The 6,464-nt window shown below is 40.8% G+C and overlaps 1 protein-coding gene across 1 annotated transcript in view; it reads left to right on the top strand.

Moving 5' to 3' along the window:
• The first annotated feature begins 4,091 nt into the window (after nt 1–4,091).
• tinagl1 (tubulointerstitial nephritis antigen-like 1) overlaps nt 4,092–6,464 on the top strand; it is a 23,366-nt gene continuing 20,993 nt past the window's right edge. The window contains exon 1 of the mRNA XM_005917401.3: nt 4,092–4,297. The gene's annotated coding sequence lies outside the window, so the exon portion shown is untranslated. The remainder of the gene's footprint in view (nt 4,298–6,464) is intronic.

The following is a 6,464-nucleotide window of genomic DNA, read 5'->3' as shown; positions in this document are numbered from 1 at the left end:
TTCCAGATATCTGTGGTTCTCCTAATTTGGAGACATTTCTTGGTAGCTATCAGATATATTACCAAGAAATTTAGGACAGTGAACAAATTTTATTGGGAAGTTTCTCATTCCCCTCAGGAGAAATTTTTGAGCTGATTGTAAAACTTATATTTACCTCCATTTGTGGAGAAATTATTCTAATTTTAAAAATCTCTGGAAAGAGCTCCTCAGGTAACTCTTAATATGAGTTTTTTTTAAAGGGCTTCATATTTGAGTCAAATCAATCCAGTAATGGAAACATAGACAATAGTTGCTGTTCATTTAAAGTCAATCGTTTTCACATCCTCTTTCCACAGTTTCCACAGTTAAAAACTTAAATGTCAGTAAATGTCTTCCTTTTTCACCCTTGTTGCTCCAACACCAACTGACCGTGAGCCAGTGTTTTAGTGCAAATGGAGATATAGATCCCTCCAGATCTGTTTTACACGAGTAGGAATCTGAGACTGAAAGTGACCCGAACCAGTAGATGATAGAGAGAATCATAATCTTCAAGCTCTGTAAGATACGTAGCCACCGAACAAAGATACGTCCAATGCTCCCTGTGCAGCTGCAGAGAAGAACAAACAGTACAGTGAAATTCTTCCAAGCGTCTGTGCTTCTCATCAACACTGACATGTGGGTGATTTTTTCCATACACCTATGACTGACTGCCTCAAAAACACCCAGAGACACTGCTGACACACTCTGTACTTCGCTGATGTGTGCTGCCAGCACACCCATTCTTGTTTACTATCAACCACATGTCCTGCTCCTTCCTGGAACAGGAAATGCTCCAGAGAAATGGAGATGGATACATGTCCACTCCTTCGCAGGGTCAGAAGTGCAGACCTCCACCCCGACACAGTGCAGCTGGTATATCTGGCCTTGCTGCGTAGTGTCATGGGAGGATTATGAGGCAAAGCTCAAGAGGGGGATTGTTCCTCAGGATGAGCATGTGTGCATGCGTCTGTGACTGGCTGCTGTCATGCGCCTGTCAGCTCCAGCATCATTGATTCTTCCTGAAGGTTCTTGTCAGGAAAATACAGAGCAAATCGCTCAAAATGCACACACAACTCCTTTTTGTGAGTGCGTGTTTGATTGTGTGTGTCAGCATGTGTGCAAACGTGCTGCTTTCCCCTTGACTGCGCGCTCTGACAGCTCCGTGAGTATGTATAGCCTCTATTGTTAACACGTGTGGCCTCAGCCTCCACAGTTCAGTCTATTTTCGGGAAATGACCTCACAAACAGAAGCACTGCTGATCGGTTTAGGGTTGCTTTTTTCTGCTTCTTCCTCTGACAGATTATGTGTCACGGTTAAACATCTAGAGGTCTTCTTAAGGCCTGAGTCACTGCAGTCTGGGTCAGGCCTTTGTGTTAAATGTACACGCGTACACGAGGCTTGCAACACACCACCTACAGATCTTGTGAAATACATTTCTAACAACCGTCCAAGATGATTTAGTATCCTCGTCTTCACTGATGAATCACACGCAAGCTTCCTCATCTATTGATGCCTGACTCAGGGGTCTTATTTTCAGGGAGGTCCACACACACACACAGACACACACACACATGCACACCTTCTCTTGGAGATTGCTACAGTCAAGCTTTTGTATGCTACTCTGCAGCTACCAATATGTGTGCAAAACAGCATTCCTTGCATGTTAGCGCCAATGAGTCAATCATCACTAAAAGGCAAACAGCATGTACAGTAAAGAGGTATGATAATGACTGAGAAGGCGATGACTGTGAAACAGAGGTATACATCGCTCCGAGCACCTTTCTTCAGAAGGTATGAGGTTGTGTAAGAGATGTTATAGCTATAATTACCGAGTTGTCTGGAAAGCAGAAGCAGAACGGCCTCATCTTTGCTCACATCAGTGACAGAAGCCGTCTGAAAGCTTTTCAGATATGATGTGTAATTTAGAGAAGCCGCTTTGAATCTTGGGGATGACTGGCACAGGCTGGACAAAAGACTATGGCGTGCGCATAGACACGCTCCAATCAGGAAGTAAAGGCTGACAAAAATCTCTGAAGTCAGTAAAAAATGTTTTTCAAAGAAACTGTAAAAGCCACGTTTGGCTCACATTCAAAGATGCCCCAAGCTATTTTTCAAAATGCAACATGAATTGCTTTGTTTTAGTGGTGATTAACTTTGTGTTTTATTGCTTTCTAAATTCTTAATTTTTCTTATGACTATAAATGTTAATTTGCCAAGTGAGGTAATCTTACAGCATATTATGTAATAAAGAAAACCATCCCAGTGGGCTTTCTGCTGAGGCTTACCCGGATCATTTTTTTAAATTAAATTATTTAAATTAGACAGTAATCACTTTTCTCTACAGTCTAATGTAATAATAATAATAATAATAATAATAATAATAATAATAATAATAATAATAATAATAATAATAATAATAATAATTTGTTTTAGTAAACCAGTTAATATTTATATTGAGAGAGGATTAGCTTATTTGTCTTATAAAACAGTTATTAAATTATGCTGAAGTTTCCCTTTGGACTGATTATTTGATTAAGTTAACTGTTGCAGCTCAGCAGCTAACCAGTGATGAGTCTAGAGCCCTTTTGGCCATCTAGGCAAAAGTTTACAGTGGCCCTTCGGACCAGCATTCACCTCATTTATTTAGTAAGTAACCTGATGCAAACATTACCAAAAACAAGAAGAGTCTTATGAAAACACATGTAAAAAGTACACTGTAAATGGCAGAGACCATTTATTCTTTATTTTGGTAATAATAATAATAACTTTATTCGTATGGCACTATTAAAAATCATATAGTTACAGTGTTTCACAGTTTGAATAAGACCACAGATTTAACATGTTCCAGCTTGCAGACACACATACAGCCTCACATTCATTCCAACACTCCTCCGTACACGCGAGCGTCTCTCCTCCACAGTAAAGGCTAAACTAGCAATATTTAGTTATCTAACCTTAAATTTAATCATTATTGTCTCCTTCGCTCGCCTCTGTCTTGCTTTTCTCTCCTCTTCCTCTGTTGACCCTCTTTCTTTCTCACTCCCAGATGGATCACTCCTCTTCATTTTCACTGAATAGCTTTTGTTTTTGTCATTGGGTTTGTGTAAACAGAATCGCACATGCCACTTGCAGCTGGAATGACCTCCTTAGGGAGGTCAGGGCTCTCCTATTGTCACAGAAAACTTTACACATGCCACTGCTGTACTTTTAATTATATCAGTCCCAAACCCTTCAAAAATGGCCTGGAGCCCTAAGTAGTTACCTGCTTCATCTGGCAGCAAGCAGCGCCTCTGTAGCTAACAGGCATCATTATCATCATCATCATCATCATTATTATATTATATATTATATTAGTAGTTGTTATTGTACTAATAGAAGGTTCTTTGATTTATCTTTTCTTACTTACTTAATAAATGGGAAACGATTGTATGTTTTATGAATATTTTTAAGTAATAAAGCAATGTTTTCATTTGTTTTTCTAAATATTCAATAATAAATGTATGCAAAGCAAAGCATAGCCTTTGTGTGTTCAGTGTTTTCTTTCATTTTCTGGGGAAGCCTCACCCACCCTGTCCAACACCATGTGGTGTCACAGTTATTGATTCAGCTTTTAGCTTATTGATCAGCCCAAAAGTGGTCAGCTGGGTCTTTCTGGGCCACAGCAACACTTCAGTAAAACCTTATTCAGTCTTCTTCTGCAGAAGCATTTATGTCATTTATGTACTTTCATAAACTTAAGGAAAGCGGACTTTCAGCACACTGGTTACCCCCACTAGGGGGCGTGCAATGGCGTCCACCTCAAGTGGATTTGGCCCTGTGTGGGGATTGGGGAAAAGTCGCAGATAAAGAAGGGGGAAGTCATGGCTACTGATAGCGACAGTGGGAAGAAAATATGAGAGAAGCAGTGACGTGAACAGAGAGCCAGTTCACTATGCAGGCTCCAGTCTGATAAGAAGAGGAAAAGCACGCAGAGATAGTCAACCTGTGGGAGTCACAGGGAAAGGCGTGCGTGAATGTGAGCTGCTGAGGGAGAGGCAGTGAAGCAGGGGACAAGCCAGAGGCTGGAGGGGGGAGTGGTTACGCTTGCTTGTTGCCTGTATATAGAGAAGACCGAGACTGACAGAGCAGATCCTGTGAGAGAGTTTGGAACAGAGAAAAGGAGCCTGACCTTTTACCTAAACTCTCTCTACCTGTGAGGGACTTCCTGAGCAGCACACCAGCAGTAAATAAGCTGTTTCTTACTGGATTACAAAACCAGGATTTCTCTCTAAACTCAAGGTAACAGCAGTTTCTGTTTCTCTGCACTTTTCAGCAGCAGCTCTCAGGCAGGTGCAGCCTGAGCGTCACAGTCTGGCTTACACTATTATCAAGTTACTTTAAACAGAAGAAGAGGAAACTTTTAAGCTCTCTTTCAGAGGATTGTCATCACCTTCCATGTTTTTAGTCTTTCTCTGTATAATTACTTAGATGTATTGCAGAGCATTGGTTAGTCAAGCCTTTGCTGTTACGACATATGTATCTTAAGGGTGTGTTGGGCACATTAGAGCTACATTAATATCAACGGAAGGCTGTTTTGTCTTTTTTTTTTTTAATGGAGGGTTGTTGGGTTCAGGTGGAGTGGCCGCTCCAGACACCAGTAATCTCTTCACTCACCTGCTGAGGTGCAGTCCTCACTGGACACCTGTAAGGTGTTATACATGATCCAACCCACTCCCCCTTAAAAATCGAGCTTAATGTTTTTTAGTTTTTTCAAACAGCTGAGAGAATAGTCAGGACTGTGTAACACAGGAAAAATGGTGCTGAGAGGGCTTTTATAGAGACGCACTGAAGAATGAATTATCTGCTGGGTGTTGCAACAATGTGTCAAAGTTCAGTCTTGGGAAGGAAAGTGATCAAGTCACGTGTGTAAGCAGCTAAAAGTTTGGTTCACCTTAATTACAGTTCAAGATTTGGCCCTTGTTTTTATGTTTTTGTTGTTGTTGTGGGGTTTTTTTTGTGTGTGTTTTTTCTTAAAAAATATTTCTAGCCTTGGATGTTCTTTTGCTTCGCTACTGAAAAGGTTGTATGAGTTACTTTAACCACAAATCACTGGATGATAGGTTTTAATTTCTTGTTCATTAGCAGTGAAGCATAAAAATGAAAAGTATGTTGATGCATTAATGTATTTGTGGTTTATAATGTTCCCATTTTTAAAAAAAAGTGCTGCCGTGGAATGAAATACTGCTCAGATTTATGAACTCACTGTTCATAACTGTGGTCCTGAAGCTGCTGACACTGACTCCGCATGTCTCATCTGCCACTGTGTTATGTGTCCATGCGCTATAGTGTGTGTGTGTGTGTGTGTGTTAGAAAGTGAGCGGGTAACCCTTACTGAGGGTTCATCTGTCCTATAGCTGAAGTGGAGGATCAGTAGCTTGGCTACAGCTGTCTGGAGCCCTGATGGACCATATGCCATCTGTGACATTACTGAAAGCTTTAAGATCTTTTTCTCAGGATCGTATGATTGAAATATTGGGTGTTAACAGGATATTTTACACAGTAATATGGACTAAATCTATAAATACTGTCTCATTTAAGTAAGCAATTGAGCAAAATACTTTCTTATAGCTTAACAATCTAATCTAATATGTGAAAAGAAGCTACAGATGATAAAGAAGAGCCTCTGAAGACAACTGCATTATGATCTCTGCAGAAGTGGTTTTTTTTAGCTTTAGATTGACCTAAAGACATCACCAGCATGATGAGCAGACTGGCTGGTGTTTTATTGCACTGCTGCTCAAAGTCTGACACAACAAAACACTTGTGTAAAGGACAAGACCTGCCCATCCCATGCTGCCATATGTTACTGTGTGGTGTGTGGTGTGGTGTGTGTGTGTGTATGTGGGTGTGGTGTGTTGTGTGTGTGTGTGTGTGTGTGTGTGTGTGTGTATGCACCAAGTAAAGGCACAGTCATGCAGAAAACAGCAGAGCAAAGGCCTTTTCCAGAGCTGTGCTTTATGTGCACAGGGTCCATTGTGCCGAGAGATCTGATTGGATAATTAATGATGCTGTTTATATAAGCAGCGGGGGCGAGCCCTCCTCTTGGTCCGACCCTGCAGAGACTCCCCTATCCAGTGACCTGAGACCAACACAAACAAAAAAACAATGCGTGGGACTGTTTGACCTTTAATAATCCCGAGACCTTGAGCAGGGACAAACAGACTAAACGTGGGCATTGAGGATATTACATGTGCATATAGACATGTCAGAGAACCTGCCCATCATGCACCGTTCAACATATTTGATAACATAACTTTTGCCACTGAGACGATGTTTTCCATCACGCTGTGTGTATTTTCATATTTAGCTGCTGTTTGTCTTGGCGGTTTAAAAGGAAAGTTGAGGAAATAAATAGACAATCTCCAAGGATCACATGGGTATCTATTTAAACCATGTGCTGCCAAGT

This window comes from Haplochromis burtoni, unplaced genomic scaffold (genome assembly GCF_018398535.1).
Source record: "Haplochromis burtoni strain Fernald_Lab_line unplaced genomic scaffold, NCSU_Asbu1 Contig_25, whole genome shotgun sequence".
Lineage (NCBI taxonomy): Eukaryota > Metazoa > Chordata > Actinopteri > Cichliformes > Cichlidae > Haplochromis > Haplochromis burtoni.
Note: the sequence above shows the minus strand (reverse complement) of the source record. Positions and strands in the feature narration are given on the sequence as shown.